Raw genomic sequence first — 21,365 nt, 5'->3', positions numbered from 1 at the left:
TCGGCAACTGGTGTAGCCGCGAGGCATAACGCACCAGGTACAGAGTTGACGGGGCGATCGAGTTAGAGACCCAGCCAGACCCAGTTACTTTTTTACATTTTAAATATTATTCATTTATTTAATTCTACCGCTCATATATGACGTCACAACATAGCAGACGACTACAACAGCATTTTTTGGGTAGGGATGCGATTTTTCAAACTTTTTTTGCAAATATTGTTATTTTTTAATTGTTAACAAATGTGCCTGAAAAAAATATGACTTTAATTAGGCGAAATATCGGGATACTGAGGGTGACCTTACTCTACAGCTTCGTCCCCTTGACCTGTTAAGTTCAAAATTTAATGGCGTTAATGCCCCATATAGAAGTAATCTGACCAAGTTCAGTCAAAATTGGTCCAGTAGTTCTGGAAATATAAGGTGATTTAGAGGCCAACACCAACACAGACACGTACATACGAGCATTAACATCCACTTGTTTTGGTTTTTGGGGTTCTTAGGTGTCAAAACGTAAACAGCCGGTGAAAACCGCGTATGTCCATATCGAAAAGATTACAATACTTTCTTTTCTAGAACTATAGCTCTGCTACAGTGCTATCTAGACGGGAAAATAAAACTGAAATGTACTCTGGATATTAAATAGTAATTACATAAGCTGATTATTACAAACTTCAAAACCAACGTTTCCCACCTTCAGATTGTTACAGAATTTAAATTTGAATGCAGGGGAAACTGACTTTTACCCCACCGTGTATTATTTTTTATTTTTGGTAAACTACATACGTACAGTAAATATATAATGAAATTAATATTTACAAATCTAAATGAACAAAAAGCACCCGTCTGATGGTGAATCAGTGATAACGCCGCTTTTTTAAAATTTGTTTTGGTCATCATTTTGAAACGATTATAAAAAATCGTTACATACTTTTCCATCTAATAGTGACAAATTTTATAAAAATCGGGAATAGAGTTTCGCTTTAATTCTCTCAAATATATAAACGAACATGTTTCCAAAAGATTAAATTGAAGCAGAATTTTTTCCATTCGGCCTATTATTCACTTGTCCTTAGTAAGATATCCTGAATCAATGTGGCGAGAGTCGCATTGTCGGACCCTGTGGGAGTTCCTTGATGCGGTTGCTTTGTTCAACCGACATCAGTAATTTACCTAAGGGAAATGACTCCTACCGCGCTGCTGTAGGAAGCTAACAGAGAGATATGGCTGGCTACCAGCCAGATTAAGGCTACAAACATTCAGCAGCCTAGGTGTGGCAGCGAATTGCTGTCTTCGATGAGATAAATTTAATTATTGATTAGTAGTTGACGGAGTGAGCCTACCCGTTTTAGTGACATATATGACAAGTGGGCGGTGGGACACGCAAGCGAGTGATGTATTCTACTACGCTTATTCCGCTCACGCTTTTAGGTTAGCTCTAGGAGCTAGTTGGGACACTGGTCGCTAAACAGTTTCTAGGCTCATTAGCCGTTTGTAGCACTGACATTCGATCTTTTGCTTTAGGGCGACCGAATGTGGTGGTGGCGGGAGAAATAAATAAGGATTAAAAGGATAAATAAGGAAATAAATAAGGATTAGATGTTATTGAAGATATATTATAACAAATAGGTTTAAGTTTTTGTAGATTAAGCTTCTTTAAATGTTCATTATACGGTCGCTCTGAAAATAATATTTTATATGAAAGAATGATCTAAAGAAATTTTGATAGTGAAGATACATTTGAAATATGCCAAGAATCGATGGAAACGTTGAAATTTTCATATTCCAGAAAATTTTCTTTTTATGGTGCCCCTGTAGTTACTGAACTACTAAAAATTTTAATTCAACTATCTCAAAAATCTTTGATATAAACTTAATTTTTATTTTTTTAATGGTAAATAAGATTGTATATTAGTGCTGGGAAAAATATCATCGGTTTGGATTCCTTTCTAAAACCGATAAACGGAACAACTTGTTAATAATTCCTCAAACCGTTTTTTTTTTTGTTTAACCTCCGGGATCACGGTTAGGTATTGCTTCAAAGGATGAGATGAATGATCTGTAGCGTGTGTGAAAATCTCATGCCTGACCGGGATTCGAACCCGGGACCTCCGGATGAAAGGCCGATAAGCTACCATTCTTTTATTCAAACTTTTATTTATTTACGTATTTAGGTACCTCTCTCTAATTTATATACACCTTTAAATAAAATAAATACTTAATTAAATTAGAATTAAAGAAAATTTCAATTATCTGATTTTTAGTATTTTGAGAACACATATTTTTCTTTATTATTTAAATATGTATAATTTAATATCATTCTTGCAAAATAAATGTAGGAGTGGTAAAATTGTAAAAAGCTGGAAACTGATGTACGTAGATAACTAGAATATATGGTTCTCTGTACACGCGAAACGTATCGTTATTAAAACCTACTAGTTTTTCATGTAATGAAATTAAGATAATCTTATTTAATGATTACTGTAATTAAAAAATTTTTAATTAATGTCTACCAATTGATGTATGAAATTAGCATTATAATTAATTAAATTAATTATAATGCTAATTTACAAATTAGCTGTTTATTTTTTCTATAAATAAAATAGTGTTCATGAAATGAATTATAATTTAATCCATTTGAGCTAAATTTAGAAACACATTTCTATGAAAGTATAGTTAAATGTGTGTATTAACGTTTTGTAAAGTATTAGTGAATTTTTTTAAATGCTTCATAGAAATTATACATTTAAACTGGATGAATAATTTGCATGCTAATTCAGTAATCTTCAGGATATATGGTGCAGTCTTTATTTGACTAGTGTCAGTACCTTCTCTTTAAATATAATTATATCATAGCAGTAGTAACAATGTTTATCCGTAAATATTAGTTAGGCTAGTATATTTCGTTAAATAATCTTAATCAATTTCGGCTGGAACATAGAGCCGATGAATTAATAGCTTTAAAATTTAACTTGCCCGATTAGATTACGAACTACTGATCATTCAGTACTTTATTACTTAAACTAAATTTTATACTACATTAATAAAGGAAAGAAAAATTTGATATACCGGGTGATTCAAAAAGGACTTCACAAATTTAAAAGAATATTAAAATTTATTGTGATCACTTCGGTTGACATCTGTTTCATAGAAAAACGCTTCAAGTTTGTTATCCAACATTCACTTCGGTTCAATGTGGCTCCATTTGTAATGCAACATACGTCCCATCTAAAGTCGATTTCATTTCAGACTGTAGCCAGCAAGTCGGGCGTTACCTTTGCAGTTGCGGTGTAAATTTGAAGTCTTAGCTCAACCAGATCAGCAGGAAAAGGTGGTACAAAAACCCGATATTTAATGAAGTCCTAAAAGAAAAAAATTTAGCGGAGTCAAATCAAGGGAGCGAAGTGGCCATGCGATTGGACCTTTATAATCAATCCACTAATAGTGGTTTTAATATTGAATTACTGTTTTTACTAGTAAAAACTATTTTTCCTTGAATGTAATTTTGGTTTATAAAATTTCCTAAACTATAATACTTTCACAAAAAAATATTATTCAGTTACTAATAAATTAATTTAGTGTTATAACAATACATTTTTATACCAGAAAATATTTTAAATTTATTAAAAAAGAAATGTTTTACCAATATTGTTTTCGTACGCCCTTTGTTCTCACTTATTTTGTTTTAGATAACACCAGTTTAGGTGTATTTTTTCCTGTTTTTTATAATGCCTACTTATTAAAGATTGTAGTAGTAGTAATATATATATATATATATATATATATATATATATATATGCCGTAGGCGAATTGAAAAATCAGGCTTATTGCAATGCGCCCGGCTAATTGGAAAATTACCATTTGGAGAGAAATTATAAATGCAGTCTAACAAAACTTAACCTTGCCGCTCGCTTCGCTCATTAATCAAGGTTAGCGAGCGAAGCGAGCGTAGGTTATTATAAGCAATAATGCAAATATATTTCATTTTCCAATTAGCCGGGCGCATTGCAACAAGCCTGATTTTTCAATTCGCCTACGACATATATATCGGCTTACACAGAAAATTATATTTCTATACTTCCAGTTTATTAAAATAGTTTACATAATAAGTTACGTAGGGTTTTTTAAAGCTATTTATAGATTGTAATTACATTATTGTTTATAATAAAGATGAAATACCGCTTTACATAGATAAACAGTGAATATTTATTTTTTTTTTACTGCGAACAAATCCAAGGGAAAGATTCCCGTACTCGTATCGCTAAGGATATTATTTAAATATTTCAGGTGTTCATAAAATAAAATTTCACTTAAGATTTGAAGTATAATGTTTTCATAAAGGTTTTTAAAGAAAGCTTAGTACAAGATTCGGTGATTTTTATTCTAAATCTGTTAGCAATCATTAATTTAATGATATATCTTTCTTTGAGCTATTTTGTGCAATTTCTGTATCCGGTGCTTTCTTTGTGGTTACTTGCAACTGCATTGTACCAATCTCAGACTTTTTCTGCACCCTTGCCACAGCTTCCTTCGTCTTATGACTGGTCGATGGACTGATGTTCTTGGCTTTTTCAGATGTTTCCTTATCCTTATTTACATAGTCATCTGTGGCTGCGTCTCCAAAGGTTTTAATAGTTCCTTTTGCTGAGTAGATTCAATCTTAGTGTCAGTGATTTTCTCTATCATAGTAGCAAGATTTGGCGCAAGAGTGGAAAGCAACTGCTCCACGTTAACTTTGAATTACGAAGTGGCACAGCAACTGCTTCTGCATAACTTGTCGGTCAAGGTGTTTGAATGATAACAATTTTCTTCGCTTCAGAATAACTTATCTTTTGCAGCGTTTTAACTTACTGAGTCGTCGTTTCCAATTTATACACCGAAGAGTTTCTTAAACGGCAGTTGTGATGCTGTGCTGTTGATACACACTAGAGGATCTTTACACGGGTCACCTTTTTGTGATTCCATTCCACACACGCATATTTCTCGCCTTTCATACCTGACTGCAGTGTGTCCAAGACATTGACTCTTAAAACATAGCATAGGTTGCGGTATGAATGGGCGCACATCTAGACGATGTATGCCAGCACGTACTTTTTCAGGCAAATTAGACCTGTTGAATTTTAACACATGTGACGCAAAAGGAAAAACCTCACCATTTCTCCTCATGGTTTACCTGCGCCATTAAATCAATCCTTGATTTGACATTCCCTCCATTATTTCTTCTTCGGTACAATTAAGAAGATAACGGCAAACAACGGTTCATTTTGATGAGTTAAGCGTACTATATGATTGTACACAGGAAACTCACCGATCTTCTATAAAGATTGAACTTTTTGACTTTGATTATCGTTTACAGTTTTGATGTACAAACCATTGAATGTCTTGCGAGTATCCTTGACAGGACCAACAGCACAATTTGTACTCTCGAGCAATTAAGAATGGGCTGATTTTCTGGATGTTCCTTTTTCTCTCGTAACCACTAGATACCTTGGTCTGAGATCACTGTCGCTACTCTAAAGAAACCTTTTCGAGTGCTCAAATCTTTTCTAAGTCTGTCTGCATCTTTGAACCGGCATATATCCTTGCAGAGAGCAGATGCGCAATCTCTGCACTGACTCCAGGCCCCTATTCACCAAGCTTTTAGGTCTCCCATTCACTGGCATACGTGGGGACCTTCGCTACATGCTTTCCATCGCGGGAGGCATGTGAACGACGTGACGGTCCATTCCCAAATCATTTTTAAAGTACTTGATCTGCTGGTGGCGGACAAAAACCAATACAACCCAGGGACCTGAAGGTAGAAGACAGGTCAAAAATGATCACATTACCGAGGAAAATACTCGGAACACCGTTATCCAGCTACATGTATTGTACGTATATACAGCTGTTGCCGCCTGGACGTGGGGATTATCTACCTCAGGGCTATATGATTACTATAATTGTTATTATGACCTAGCTAATCGGCTAATAAGCTAATAGGCTAATCGTAGCTTCCGTTAGATATTAATGATATTTCACTTATCATTCGACTCCAAAAGAAAAAGGAGTTTCTCAGTTCGACAAGTATGTGTATTTTGTGAATGTATGTACACCTTTATATATGTTTTTTAATCGTTAAGGAAGCATTTAAACATATTTTACGTTCCTAAAAAAATTATTGGAAAACAAAAATGATTTTTATGAAAAATTACGGGTATTAAATTGAGTTAATTAAATTTAAGCGTTTTGAAGTCGTTCGGTATATGTTGTTTTTTAAGTTTACGCTGACGTGTTGAACAAATTTCGATGTTTAGAAAAAATTGCCAACGCATTTTTGTTATTGTTGTTACTGTCCGATTTGGTTTTTTAAGTTTATTAAAAAAATGAAAAAAAACATTAAAGAAAAATATGGGGTTTAATTTTGAAACTCTTCCTTTGTTTTCAAAGTCAATTAAAGATGTTGAATAATGAATGCTATTTTTCTTTATTGTTTTAATCATGCTATATATATATATATATATATAGCTATATATAATAGCTGTATCTTTAAACGTGAATTTAATATCGCAAATTACTGTTTTTCTCGCTATATTCTTTGTTGTTTAAAACCTTTTTGTGACATACAGCTATATTAAACGATGATTTTATATACTAGTAGTTTAATATGTTTTTTTAGTGATGTTAACAAATGTCGCTACTTGGCTGTTCATTTCAATGATGCGGATAAATAGCAAAAATCTGTTGATGGCGCCATGATATGTTTACTTACGCCACGAAAGGTCATTAAAATCCACTACTTTTCTAGAGAGAGAAAGAGAGTGAATGAGAAAGAGAGGGGTTGAGTGAGAGGGAAATGATGGGGCTACAGTGGTTGGTGGGGAGAGATCGATATGGTTGGTAGTGGCTACGGAACCCTTCCGTAGCCACTAAAATCAACACAAGAAGCGACAAACTGTGGAACGGATTATCTTCGTCCTCCAGCTTCAACTGTATTACCTTGTTTTACTTTTGGTTTATTTATTAGCCTATTGTTTTGTTTTAAAAGACAGATGATTCAATCGATATGATATCGGTGGAATTCATTAACAAAAGAGAGAAAAACATAAATCCAATACTTTTTTTTAAATTATCAACCTTTCCAACAGATTGTTTGTATTTTGCAGTATTTGTTTAAAATCCTTTACATCCTCAAGAACTGGTAATCAAGTTAAAACCTATCCGATGAAGAGTTTTATGGCAATTTCAGGGTTTATTCTACATATTTATACCGTAATTTTTTACTTTCCTGACATCATAGCTCTAGAGCTTTGCTGTAAGAAGGAAAGTAAGGTAAACTGTCAAAGAATGAGGCATGGATTTCTTTTTGCATTTCTCGACATTTCATGACCTAGGGACCCCAAAAAACAAAAAAAAAGTGGAAGGGTAATGTTCGTACGTATGTACGTGTGTTGGCGAGTTTGAAGCTTAATAACTTTGGATTGGATCAACCGATTTTGATGAAATTTTGTATAGAGATAAAATATTAAGTCGGGTATATCGGAGAATTTTTGGTAAAAATTTGGGGTCAATATCTGCAGGGGGTGAGGTAGATAGTTTTTTTGGGTTAATTTTCTCAAAATTTTGCATACATAACCCCACTCTATATACGCGCAGTACAGTGCATGCTTATCTTACCATTTAAAAAAAAATTTCTCCTCTTCAAAAAAAATAGAAAAACTAACTTTCTGTTTACTTCATACTTTTTACCGATTTTTTTTGTCTTTTTAGATATAGTAGCAAGTGATCCAGAAAGAAGAAGAAAAAATACTTTGGAGGCAATATTGGAGGTGGAGAAGCTGATAAAAGTTTAATAATATAGATTTAATTTTTTTTTTTTGTTAATTTAAACTTTTAATTATAGCATTACAATAAAATTTCATCATAATTCACTCTCACAAAAAAATAAATCTTAGCTAACTGTTTATTGGTAGAACATTTTTCAGTGAAATTTCCTTTTTTTCCACTTAACATAGTAAACGTAACATAACAAAATCACCTCATTTTTTTTTAGAATGTGATTAGGAGGTGGGGAACAGAAAAAATAAAAATACCGATTTTGTTAATTTTTCGAACTTTTTTGGTTTAATTAAAAATATAATGATAATTTTATAATAAAACTTCATCATGAATTACCCCCATCCGAAAAAAAATCCTAGATAATTTTTTCATGTATCATTATTTTTCATTACGTAAGAATAAATAACCAATGTCAGGAAATTATTAATTTCACTCATATTTTACACTCTATTTTTCTACAAACATCTCTCCTCTCTTAATCGTCTTAAAACCTCTTCGTTTTGAATTTGATCGAACACTCTAATTTTCAGCATTCTGTAACAACACATTTCAGATACCTCAATTTTTACTTAAAGTATTGAAACGACTTCATGTTTCAAAACTGAGGGATACTATGAGGTAGAAACAAGTACGGATTGACGTAGTTATAAGTTTCCTTATGTCTATGTTTCGCTATCCCAAAGGGCTATTTTTCGCACAGATATTTTCAAAAATGTTTTCTTATCCTTAGATCTATTATATTTCATACCAACAGAATTCTAGTATGAAGTATAGAATCTCTTTTTCTTTATCACGTTTTCAAAATATGAGCCTGTTTAATATATTACTCCCAACATAATTTACACGTTATTATTTTTCATTAAAAGACAGTTTCATCATATTATTAAATATAATTATTTATATCTTATACTAGTTTTGAGGAAAAAGAATTGACGGTGTTAAATCGTTCACGAGATTGTCGTAATAACAATCAGATAAAAGAAAAGAAGTATTTTTCAAGAATTAAGTACATTAATTTATTAAAGTAAAATAAATACTTATTTTATTTATTTTATTTTACCTTCTTTTATTTATTACATCTATAAACAGTAAGCACGTACATGTTGAAATCCGTACGGTATTCTCATATAAAATTTTATATTACTGGTAGTAACGCAGATGTGTAACGTTAAGTTGTATTTATCGTGGTGTATTTTACAAATTTTATCTTCTTTTTCTTTTCACTGTAAAAAGAGGTAATTAAAGGAAATAAATACTGAAGTAAATTTTTTATCATTGTCAATTGATTAAATTTTTTATATGCATTTGAAAACCTATTTTCATCCACTACAAAATATGTTTTTAAATATGATCTGATAGCTATTTAACATTCTTTTATAAATCTGAGTTTATTTTTTTCATGTTTTTATTAAAATAACAAAAAAATATATGATACGATGATGTGGTTTTTATACTTTACATAATTATTATTGTTTTAGTTCTTTTAGTCACAGTGACTATTTTGTAGTTATTATAATGGTTTATATAAACTAACATACTACGGATAATATATATATATATATATATATATATATGTATAGACAGAGTGTTGATAAAGTATTGAAACAGCTAAATTTTGTTCGCATTTCTTGGATTCACCATAATGAATCGAATTTTTTTTTTTTAAACAAGAAAGTGGACATTTGACACATGGTTTTAATTTAAAATTCTAGTAAAAATTCTTTAAAATTAATAATTCTTTAAAATTGATACTATTTACTACTACTATCTACTTTGCTAGGTACTATTTAATTATAGCAATATTTAATTTAAAAATTTAAATAAATGTTTTCGGTCCTAAATTACTTAATGCAAGAACTTTTGAAAAAATTAAACAATTTAAACAAATTTGAAATTTAAAAATGTATTACAAATTAGAGTAATAAATCAGCTGTTACTTTACAACAATGAAATTTTTATTATATTACAACAATACAAATTAATAAGAGTAGTCTACCAATTCAGTTCGGATGAATCCAGACTATTCATCCTCTGGTTTTGAGATGTGTTACGGGTTTTCCATAAAATATTAGGGGGAACATCTTTCGGGAAATCACATTTGAAACAATAGGGGGTTCTCCAGAGGGTATCGAAGTTTAAAAACGGCGTATCTAACGCCGAAAACACATATGAGAGTAGTATATATACCCATATATGTTTGTGAAGGGGTTTGAGTTTTGCCGATTCTCACAACTTGAGAAAGAGAGAGCTGAGTGAGAGAGAAGGAGTAAAAAGAAGAGGGTGTGACAGATAGAAAGATAGAGAGAGAGGGAGATAAAAATACGCCCGTCTGAATTGGTAGATTATTCCATCCCCCATCCACTTGCTAAATTCTCATTTCGGCTTCATACTTCAACATACAAGTACAGTATTTGATTGTCTCTAAATTAATTACGTATCGAAGAATTAAATTGTAATGGTTCAAATCTTTCTTCTTTCGAGAAAATATTTTTATTATTAAGCATTATTAATGTATTGTCTTCAGTAGTAATTCACTATCGTGTATTATTATTATTTTTTATTGTTGTAAAGGTTGTTAGTATTAGTGTTTGGGCTATTAATTCCAACATCAACTTTTAAAGTTTGTTATTAGATCTAATTCTGAAGGTAATACGAAATAAAAAAAATTACTATGGAGCGTTTTAGCTCGTTTTATTACTACACAGATTTTCCCTTTTTGTATATTCGCAAATAACTCAAAAACGAAGGTACTTATCGAAAATCGATTTTTGCTATCGTTTTTCTAAAATTTTACATCTTAAAATCTTACAAGAAAAATAATCATATCCAAAAAAAGAGAATACAACTTTGAAACCCACATACCATTCATTGAATGGGATCAGGAATGAGGATATACGAAGAGATAGTTTCATTACAACTTTTATACGACAGAATAAAATAAAAGACAAAAGTGGTATGACCACTTGAATAGGATGACACGAGAGAATATACCAACAGCACCTTAGCTTATTACTGTAGGAAACAGAGATGTGGGGAGACCAAGGAAACGAAGGGTACCGTAACAGGTCTAGGCAACGTAATCCCTGTAATGAAGAAAAAGAAGAGAATTTTTTTCTCGTAAAATTTTACATTAAAATCATTTAACAAACGTTCACGTCCGTATTTATAAAAAGAAAACTGATTCAATATGGCGGATCCAAGAAGGCGGACAGAAATTTCAAACACACCATAAAGTTATAATTTTGCCGTTTTCATGCTTTAATATTAGCTGTACGTCTTTTAAAAGAGTGAAAGAGTTTTCTTTATAAAAAACAATTATTTTTAGATTACTTTAACATTATTTTGAATGAAATTCTTCATCACGGTATTTTAAAGAGGTAAGAATTTATTGCATGTAAAGTATGAGTTTAAAAAAAAACAACATCAAGATTGACTGTTTTAAGTTAAAAAAAATTATATCTCGACATTAATCTTTAACATGAAACAGCTTTTTGATTTTTACTCTACTGATAAATAACAGTGTTATTAGAATTAAAAAATATTTTTTATTGTTATAGAATTATTAAATAAATAATTAATTTCGTTTTAAAATTTAGATGTTATTCGATTTGTTTTTATTACATTCTAACATTTTTAGTAATAAAAAATCTGGTGTGGGCACCACATGACTTCCTTGTACGCCTATTAAATTACATATACACATTTTTTTCAAATTGAAAAGTACATAAAATTTTATTTCATTAATAACATCTGATATTTTTTTCATTCTTTTTTTTTATTGTTATTATTAAATTATTATTTATAGTAAAACTTTTAACAATCAGAGGTTAATAATCATTAATAAATCAATATATTTAAATTACATAACAAAAAAAAAAAAATTAAAAAAGGAGATGAAGTTGAATTCGAACCGATGTGCCTTCCCCTTGTAAGATCCAAATATTCAATAAATAAAATTTTATTTTGCTATAACTCCGGAACCAGTGAAAATAAGTACAACTTATGATATATCCTTGAAAAACTCTCAACGTGGGCTTATTGCAGTTAAGAAAAAGTCCAAAATCCAAATTGTTTGGATTTTTTGCTTTTGTTGAAATCCAAAATTTCAACATCCTACGGCTAATCGTTTTTTAGTTACGCGAGATACATACGTACGTACAGATGTCACGCCGAAACTAGTCAAAATGTATTCAGGGATGTTCAAAATGGATATTTTCGTTGAAATCTTAAAACTGAAATTTTTCGCGATCACAATACTTCCTTGTATTTGAAAAATATTTGTAAATAATAAAGTTTTTGGGTAATTTATTACTCGATCGGTTTGACCAACCGTTCTTTTACCATAATTTTATGTATTTGAAACTAATTCTAATCTAATAACTTTTTAATGAAATCAGTCATAAAATGAAAATGAAAAAGTGATTACAGTTTACTGAGCAGATTGAATAACAGCAAATTAATAATGTCGTCGATAATGCATGTTTGTCCGTTGTAATGCTCGAATACTAAGAAAACGTTTGTAACAGTTCCTAGAATTTGCATACAATGATCTGAATAAATTTTTTATTTGTGAATGAATAAATGGATTTTAAATGGACAAGTGCTAATTTAAAGTGAATAAAAATAAAAGTTTTAACTTTCAAGCATAAAAAAAATAAATCATGTAATTTATTAGAATATTTATCATCTTTTTCTAAAAAAGATATTTTAATAAAAGATTATTATTAGGTTATAATTTAAAACGTTTATTTTCATTTCAATTTTATTTTAGTTCTGTAAATGTTCTACAATTCAAGTTAAAAATGAAAAGATAAACACAATTTATTAATAATTACATATAAAATGTTTGTAAGAAATAAATACATATAGAATTCAACTATTTGTGTTGTCTGTCTGTTGACAAAAGTTTTACTTCTTTTTAAACAGTATTTGAAGAAGTCTGTGATTCGATTTGTATGAAAAGAATAAAGGAAGAGGGAGTGACCCAATTTTGACAATGACTCAGAACGCCCGGGTTGAATCTCATTTTATCTCGTTTTAGTTTGTTTATACTATATGAATCTCGAGCGTACTTACCTCCCACTAAGAAGTTTATTGTTGCTTACCTGTAATGTTTTTATATTTTTATCTTCTTTTTCCTTGCTTGAAAATATTTGTACGCACTTTTTTCAAATAACATAATAATTAAAATAATTATTTAATGTAAGCATACTTAAAAGGACATGTGATATATTTAACTTTAAAAAAATCAGTCTAATTTGAGAAAATGTAATTTTAAAATTTAATTTCGGTCAATTATTTCAAAAATATTATTACGGATCAATAAATTCAAAATTTCATATAAAAAATCTTATATTAAAAACAAAAATTATTTACATTTTTTGGAGAAAAGATTACCGGTGTCATGACATTGATTCGGTAACATTCTTTGTTATTTTCTAGCCTCTGGGACCACCGTTAGATATTGCTTCAGAGGATGAGATGAAATAGCAGAGGTAAATATGCCATGCCTGACCCGCATTCGAACCTCCAGATGAAAGACACTCCAGACATCCAGATGAATGACTATATACAGACTACATCTGTATATAGTTTTTAATTATTTTGAAATATATGTTGCCGGTGGACTGTTTACTGTATCAGCTGCTTACCAAAGAAAACGTAGCCTTTGATTAAAACAAATACCTAACCACTTTTTTTAATATCTACATTTTGAAATCTCTTACGTTCAAGAATGCTACAATTTATATTATTAATTTTTTAAAGTATTATGATATCGTTTATATGATTTTATATTTAAGACTTAATGGTTCATTTTTACTTTCTTGTACGAGTTAAAGGAAGTATTGCGATCGCGAAAATTTTCGGTTTTCAGATTTTAACGAAAATATCCATTTTCACCATCTCTGAATCCTCTCTGAATTTTTACTAGTTTCAGCGTGAAATCTGTACGTTCGTACGTATGTATCTAGCGTAAGTCAAAAACGATAGTATGTTGAAATTTTTGATTTAGGACTGTTGTAACATCTAGTTGTGCCCCTCCCCTTTTGACTGCAATCAACTGAACCAAAAGTGTCCAAAAAAGACCCAAAACCGAAAAAATTAGAGATTATTGTAGATTTTGGACTTTTTCGTAACTGCAGTAATAAGCACTCATTGAAAGCTTTTCAACAATATATCATAAGTGATACTTATTTTCATTGGTTCCAGAGTTATAGGTAAATAAAATTTTAATTAATGAAATATTTGAATTTTACAAGGGGAAGGGACATCGGTTCGAATCCGACTTCATTTCTGACTTTTTTTAAAAATTTAAATATATTGATTTATTAATAATTATTAACTTCTGATTGCAAAAAAAATTACAATAAATAATTATTCAATAATAGCAATAAAAAAAAAAATATGGAAAAAAATCAGAAGTTGTTAGTTAAAAAAATGTTATGTACTTTTAAAAATGTGTATATGTAATTTAACAGGCGTTTAAGGAAGTCATGTGGTGTCCACATCACAATTTTAGCTTATAAAAATGTAATCGGAAATAACATTGAACAAAAATAATGTGCTATTTATTCTTATAATTTAGTGTTTTCGTTGTTTTTCGACAACGATCACTGTAAGACCACATAGAATACTTAATCTCTGGCTAATTTTTTAGCTCTCCAATACTCCATTTTTTCACTGTGCCGCTTCCTTCTTTCTTCCGACCACTTTAGGTTAGCGCATTTATACTTCTCCTGCTGGATCTCATTGAATTCTAAGATTTTTCCTAAGCAGCCTTCTGTCTTTTAAATCCGACACGTTTATGTTTGCCACCTGTAAGTCCTCTTTCCAATTTGCTTGAGCCATTTAACGTTCATCTTGTCACCATTATAATTTTCAACGATTTTCTTTGTAAGAAAATGTTTTATGCATAATATAATTTAATGTCTTATGAATTAAAAAAAAATAAAAATTGATTGTTTAAAGATATACGCTTGAACTTTTTTAATGAAGTTTTCTTTAAATGAGCCGTAATCAGATTGTAAATTCTATTCTTATCACAAAGTTAATGTAAGAGCGAGTCCCGGCGGGGCGAGACGTGAAGGCCCGTTAGAGTAAAGAACACTCCCCTGGGCTGCGTAGTATTTAACTGCAGGATCCGGCCCGGAGGTGAGGAAGAAAGAAAAAAAAGTTAATGTTCTATTGAGCATCTGACAACTAAAATTCTAAATCTTTTCTTTTTATTCTTTCTGGCTATAAACTTAACGCTCTTCTTTCTAAATAAGTCATCAGAATTATGGTGATAATATAAAGGCTTATCACTGATATAGTATTGAATAAAGTAAGAAATACTTTTCTTCACAAAATAAATTTTTGTGATCTAAGGTATTTTCAACCAAATTTTATGATGCGTTAAAAGAATACTTAAGAGGGTAGGCTAAAATTTTTACGGAATTTTACAAATTTTTTATTCGTTTAAAAAATCAATATAATATTTTTTTTGTTATTCCTCATTAAATAAAAAAAAAAAAATAACTTAGGTCATTAGGTAAACAATTTTCAACTTTATTATTTGCGAGGGGAGAAAGAAGACGGAAGAGGGAGCCAGGAAAGTTCAGCAACATCTTTGCCAAGTTTTTTTCAGTAGCGATTAATTAATGAAATTGTCTCAGGAATGGTCATCTTGAGAACGTACCAGACCAACTGCCGAAATTTAATGAGGCGGTGTACCCTCCACAATAAAAAGTAAAAATTTTAATTATTAAACTTATTTTATAATTTCCGCTGGTTTAATGTTATAAATAGAATTAATGATGAATTTCTTTCTATATTATTAGGATTATTTTTGGATTGTCATATCAATGTAACCTATATAAGAGTTGTGTAATTTATCCATATTTATGTTGCTTCCCTTAATTTTTATTAGTTCAATTTACTTACAGTTAATTTAAAACAAAAATATGTATTTAATTCAACTCGATTTTTATGCGTTCGATATTTTAAAAATGTTACTTGTATTATTTATTATTTAAAATTTCTAATTATTTTTTAAAATACATTTTTAAACATTTTGTCCCGGTGATTAAATGGCTGAAAGAAGAAATAATTAAGTATCCTTGGTTTATGTTTTGTAGAAAATTTATAATAATAAGTGTATTTTAGAATGCAGTTATCAAGTTATTTTTAGTTTTTTTATGTTTGTTTAATCAAAAATATTGAGATGTTTTATATTTACAAAAACGTAATATAGAGCGTTAGGAAATCACTGTGCAGTATGCTTCACACTTCTCAGGAATGGTCGAACTGAAATGTACAAGACTACATACACTTCATTTACACTCATACATATCATCCTCATTCATCCTCTAAAGTATTATCTAAACGGTAGTTACCGGAGGCTAAACAGGAAAAAGAAAAAAGTATGCTTTAGACAACCCACCGGGTTGGTCTGGTGGTGAGCGCGTCTTCCCAAATCAGCTGATTTGGAAGTCGAGAGTTCCAGCGTTCAAGTCCTAGTATAGCCAGTTATTTTTACACGGATTTAAATACTAGATCGTGGATACCGGTGATCTTTGGTGGTTGGGTTTCAATTAACCACACGTCTCAGGAACGGTTGAACTGAGACTGTACTTCATTTACACACATCATACTCATTCATCCTCTGAAATATTATCTGAACAGTAATTACCGGAGGCTAAACAGGAAAAAGAAAGAAAGTACGCTTTATACACTGGACGAGGGGGTAAGTGTGGATTGCATACCCGGACCTAGTGTAGAAGTACGGCAGGGAAGGATAGCTTGGAAGTGACTTTCGGGCCTTCCAGAATCGGAAGGAGTCAGGATCCCCCGACAATCCAAGAGGGACCCTGATGAGGGAGCCTATAATGGTTCCAAACTAGGGTGGGTGTTTAGTCACTGTCACGACTCATAGGTGCGGCTGAGGTAACGTCTTCCAGGCGAATGCCAGCCGCATCGTGTGAATTTAAAAATGGTCCGAAAAAGTATGCTTTAGAATTATGTGGTTCATTCTGTTCTTTCGGTGTTAGGTTGGTTGCCCCCCTGTGGATTCGTTACAAAAGCAACATATTTGACTTGCCATCCACTGAACGTAAAACTGTAAGAAAACAATTGAAAGTTTTTCCCTACAAAGTAATACGTATTCAAGAGATGAAACCTACAGATTATTCCAAAAGACTAAATTGTAATTGATATAAACGTTTTATTGAACTAAGTTCCGTAGGCATCCTTGACATCACGTTTTTTTACATATGAAGTGTGGTTTCATTTAGCAAGGTATATTAATTCACAAAATACACGACTGTGGTTGACAATTAACTCCCATGAATTACAGAAACAATCTTTACACCAAGCAAAAATTGGAGTCTGGGTCAGTAAAGTAGAACGCACATGTTGCTTTTAATCTTTATTGAAAATACAATTAATAGTGATGGTTTTTGTACTGTTTTAACAAACTTCATTAGTCGGTCAATAGAAGTGAAATCAATCACAGTTGATTCTAACAAGATGGCTCCACAACGCACACAGCTAACAAGTCAGAGATGTTTTTATGAAATTTTTTTGGTGAACGAATCATTTCGAGGGGTTTGTGGCCTGCACGTTCGCTCGATCTGACATTCCCAGATTACTTTTTGTAGGGGGCAACGAAACAAGCAGTGCATGGCAACAGACCACGCACGATTGACGAACTATAAACTACAATAACGGCATACATACGAGGTATTCCAGTAAGCTGGTTAAAGTATTTGAAAACAAATTGAAACGTGTGCAATGTTGTATTGATGTTGGAGGAGGTTTTTTCAACATCTTCCATGAACTATTCCAGTTATTGTAATTTCCGTTTCTATAAAATAATGAAATAAAAAAAAAAAAATAATTCAGGAAGTTTCCTCATTACCCTTCCATAATTCCAGTGCACAACAAAAATGCACTGTACGTTATCGTATCAATATTCACTATGGCATAAAATGTTTTATCTTTATCATAATCTCTCCAATAAAGAACAAAAATGGTGCGTTGGTTTGTTTGCTATATGTGCTCACATTTTTATTTTGAATGAAGCGCACGAACTATTTATACTTCTCGAACGATTCATTCGTTCGAATGATTAATACTTACAATGATTAATACGAACAATTTATCTAAAATTATATTTGTGTTTGAGGAATAAAAAAAGAAAAAATTGGAGTTAGACGTGTTAAAAATCACAACTCATGAAAGAGCTAAAAATGTTCAGGATTTTGAAGCTTTTCGTTGTAAAAGTTTTTATTGTTGTTAATGCCTCAAATTCATGAACGTTATTTAGTTGCAATTGGCAAAAACATTTAACAAAATAATGCGTAATGAAACATAAACCATGTATGATTTTCGCGGCGGGCCGTAGGCCCACCCTTTTTCTAGTAAATGAAATAATGTTAATGATTTAAAGAATGATACTATAGGAATTTAAAATTAAGTGAGTATATTTCAGAACTAAAAACTATCGTATAGTTTGACTCTAAAAAGTTTGAGCTGATACTTTTGTAAATAATACGTTTTGAAAACTTGTTTTAAAATATTTTATGGCCTTGTATTTATTTTAAATTAATGGGTTTATTCTCTCTCGTTTTATGTATTATGTATATAAAATTAAATGATATAATTTTAGTATGGAATAAATAATATACTATAATTAGGTCGTATAAGCTTAATAAAATAAAATTGTTATGTATATTTTTATAATATATAAAAGAATATTCCTTTAAAAAATTATTAAATAAGAAATCAAATAAGAAAATTTTGATCAGGAAATTATAATTAACGCTAATTTTCTTATGCAATAGCTAAGTTTTTGAATACGATAGGAATAAATCCACCACGATATCCAGGTCTGATATTGACCTTTTATTTAGTATAATTACTTTGCTAGTTCGATCCAATTTATCATTTCTTTCTTTTTGTTTTAATTTTTTTATCTAAAATTATTTTCGATCTGTATCCTTACTTTTACTTCACCTGCTAAAAGATATTAAATTTTTTTTTCCATTTAAAGATTTTAGTTTTTAAAGTTCTATTATCAAATTTATTAAAATCTGGATTATCAATAATAACCTGATTCTTTAAATTTTAACATTTTTCTATAAATCTCGCCCATTCTGTAAACGTTTAAAATCTCTTCTTTTAATTTTATTCATTGTCAAAGAGTTGGAAGAAAAATCTGATTAGATATTCAGCCATTATTAAATAATTAATTAATACAACATTATTCTATTATTATTATTATTATAATTTATTTATATATTTTTTGTAATGTATTGTTATCAACTTCTAAGATCATTCATTATCCCTCGTCACATTGGTAAAAAGTAAAGAAAAAGCGCCTACAGGATCGTCAGATGAAGGGTGTATAGAGCCCTAACATTTAAATAAAACCCAAAACTAAACGTAACATTAAATACATTTAAATAAAATACACAAATTGCAAGACAATCAAAATAAAGAAAGAAATTCTATGTTGAGGTGTAAAGGAACTGAAATACAAGGTATTCTTAGTCAAATATAACAGAAATCTTTAATTGCCGGGTTAGTAATTCGCTGGCATGAAGGTAAGCAACTATTGTTTCTTCTTTGCCGTTTTCCATATCAGCAGCAATAGCATTTCTTAACTCATGCCTCTTTCTTAGATTTTCATTCATTATACACTCTTCAAGTAGATGCTTAGCTGTGAGCCGTTTTTAACACATACACTACACATTGGTCTTTCTTTGCCGATAATCATATATGAATTTGTATTCGTGCGTGAATTATTCCCAAGTATTTTCAACAATATTTGTTTCCAGTCAGTCAGTTGCGCAATGCTCATCCTTTTACATGTAGTAATTTTTATTCGATATAATTTGATGTTTAATCTCACTTCATGCTTTAAGTGTTTGTGAGAATATTGTTTTAGACAATTTTTGAAGTCTGCCACTCGAACACGGTTTCATTTCCTGAGATATCAGCATTATTATTATTATTTCCTCCCCTTTCTTATAACTACGTAAAACATTTTTATCATCGTTCGGAAAGTTTAAAGAATATTTTTATTAAACTATTATAAATAATATTTCTAGTGGTTTAAATTGTTTCGTTATACTGATAATAACAGTCCAGTAAGTGTGTTGACTATTTTTATTTAGAAAATACCAAAAAAAAATAAGGTGTACTGTTATCAGTAAATGTATTGTTTTATTAAATAATTCGTGCAACATGCAATTATATAATTATATATTGTATTATTTATTGTTCTCTTTGCGTACAATTTCAGATCCTTAAGTTTAATTTCATTCCGAAATTGTTTTTATGCTTGAAAATTGATGTTCTTTCAATTATTCATGAAAAACCACTAAATTACCCCTTAATCGGGTCTAAACTATACTAAAAATTAGTCTTGCTTAACTTTACCGAAGGCACAAAAATCAAGATGAAATTTTTCGCCAGCCGATACCGGCTAACAAAGCCTTTCCGAAACTATGTTTATTTGAATTTTCTTCTTTATTTTCACCATTAGAACATGTTACGAAAGTTTGTTACATTTATCATGAATCTTTCTGTGCATAAATAAAACATATATCTATTTCAGTTTATTTATGACTTGCAACTATAACATAGTAACATATTTGTACTAACATATATCATCATACCAGTAGTAATTTTCTGCGATAAGTAATGCTTTTAAATACCTTTATCATAAAAACATTTCTTTTTAAACCAAATAAAATTCTATATTAATATTATCACTTTAAGAGAGGAATTCGTACTAAAAATAAAAATAAATGCTTAATACAATTTTTTTTCTTCTTATATATATGTCCTTTAACTTTTCTTTTGAAAATGACCAAAGACCGAAGAAGCAATCGGCTTGTTCTATTAATTATACGTTAAATTCAAAAATTTTTAATGTAAACAAGTATAAATAAAACCAATTTAAAAAATATTCAGTTAAATAAATATTAAAATACCTAACTTTTCTATAATTGCGAGTTTCTTCAGGTTTTAATAAATTAATAACTGTGAAAGAGCTAAAAATTATCTGGACGGTTAAAATACCAACAAATTTTTTTTAGAATCTTCAAGAGTACTTTGATATTTAACGTTTGAATATTACTTTTTTTTTTAATTTATTGAAATCAAAACAAATTATATAGTATAGATAATATCAAGATGATAGTACTAGTGGCATAGGAAAACGGGAAATTTTGAAGGTAGAGGTGGCAGTCCTGAGGAGATGGTAGAAAGGTGGGAGTCGCATCTTTCTGTGTACAACTACCTGCCATTTAGTCATCATGAACTACTGGGTCGGTACACAACGTGCACTTGCCGTGAAGGCATTTTATAAGAATGATGATGGTGTGAGTGCTGCTCAACGGGAATTCCGACGTCATTACAACTCAGGACATCACGGTCGCGTTCTATCTTGCCACGCCATCAATACATGGGTTGAGAATTACAAGAAGACGGGCTGAGCTCTAAAAAAGAAATCACCAGAGTTCAACAAGCCCCAGAAAATATTGAAGCAGTTCGGGCCTCAATTG

At 30.4% G+C, this 21,365-nt stretch overlaps 2 protein-coding genes across 6 annotated transcripts in view; one reads left to right on the top strand and one right to left on the bottom strand.

Annotated features, from left to right (window-relative positions):
- Positions 1 to 21,365, top strand: part of jp (junctophilin) — a 367,551-nt gene that overhangs the window by 64,106 nt on the left and 282,080 nt on the right. The gene's annotated exons all lie outside the window — the stretch shown is intronic.
- Positions 1 to 21,365, bottom strand: part of LOC142320622 (uncharacterized) — a 150,159-nt gene that overhangs the window by 93,133 nt on the left and 35,661 nt on the right. Inside the window, exon 2 of one of the 3 annotated variants that reach the window (XM_075358624.1) lies at positions 8,873 to 9,035. The exons of the other annotated variants lie outside the window; for them this stretch is intronic. The gene's annotated coding sequence lies outside the window, so the exon portion shown is untranslated. The remainder of the gene's footprint in view (positions 1 to 8,872; positions 9,036 to 21,365) is intronic. 3 annotated transcript variants of the gene reach the window in all.

This window comes from Lycorma delicatula, chromosome 2 (genome assembly GCF_047948215.1).
Source record: "Lycorma delicatula isolate Av1 chromosome 2, ASM4794821v1, whole genome shotgun sequence".
Classification (NCBI taxonomy): domain Eukaryota; kingdom Metazoa; phylum Arthropoda; class Insecta; order Hemiptera; family Fulgoridae; genus Lycorma; species Lycorma delicatula.
Note: the sequence above shows the minus strand (reverse complement) of the source record. Positions and strands in the feature narration are given on the sequence as shown.